Here is a 1,051-nt window from a genome sequence, read left to right on the forward strand (position 1 = left end):
CCCTTCCAGCAACAGCCAAGAGCCCTGTGGACCGATCTCGCCCTCGATCCCAGGAGGTAGACTACGGCAGCCCCGAGGCCTGGGAGCCGCATCTGCCGGGCAGATGGCAGCTCCGAGGGGGCAAGGTGCGCGAGGAGCGCTGGTTATCCTCCCCCGGAGCCAGCAGCACCTGCTCTCCCTCGGGAGACCAGCGCCGCAGGGCAGAGCCAGCCTAAGTCAGGCAGCCTGCCTGAGGCCTGCTAGGGAACGGCCAGGTCACCTGCTCCAACGCGCTGCCCTGCAAGGGGTCCCCTCGGCAAGGAAGGGCGCATCCCGGAGCAGCCTTCCCTGCGCCCAGAACTCCGGGTGGGTCGCGGCTGGAGGAGTTGGGGGTGCAGTTTAGTGGGATAAGCCAGCCCGCCGTCCCCAGACTGTCAAGGTGTAGGTTGACTTCCAGAGGCCAGACCCCATAGGGGAGAGAGAGAAGGGACTGAAAAATGAGTCAGGCGGTGTGGCACGTGGGCTGAGTATGACCTTTGCATTCGGGCCTGAGTTTGAATCCCAGCCCTGTCTTTTGCTAGCCCTAAGACTCGCGCAGGGCAGCTCTTGTAGTCTCCCTGCAAAATAGGGCGCGCGGCTCACCAGCTGTCCGCGAGGCTCTCGGGAAACTTATGAGGGGAAAAATGAAATGAGGCGTCTGGTGGCTGGCAGACAGTGATGCGCAGTCCACATGAGAGAAGCCACTTACTGAGCGAGGGAGAGCAGCAGCCGTCCGTCCTCATCCCATCCCAGGGGAATCCGCGGAGATTACCTAGCTCAGCCTGTAATTTACGTGTGGGCACACAGGGCCGGGGCTACTCCAAATCCCACCGCTGGTCCAGGGCAGGAACAGGAATCAAGGCTGCTTCTGCGGCCTCTCCCCACTCATTAGGGCCCTACCGAGTGTCTGCTTTGAGCTCAGCTTTGAGGCCAAGAGCTGGGAGAGAAAATAAAAACATAACAAGCAGGAAGTTAAAGTTATAAGAAGCTCTTCCATTTATATGATGCTTTCTATTTTTCGCCCAAAGCATTC

This window comes from Fukomys damarensis, unplaced genomic scaffold (genome assembly GCF_012274545.1).
Source record: "Fukomys damarensis isolate Sample0158 unplaced genomic scaffold, DMR_v1.0_HiC HiC_scaffold_23, whole genome shotgun sequence".
Classification (NCBI taxonomy): domain Eukaryota; kingdom Metazoa; phylum Chordata; class Mammalia; order Rodentia; family Bathyergidae; genus Fukomys; species Fukomys damarensis.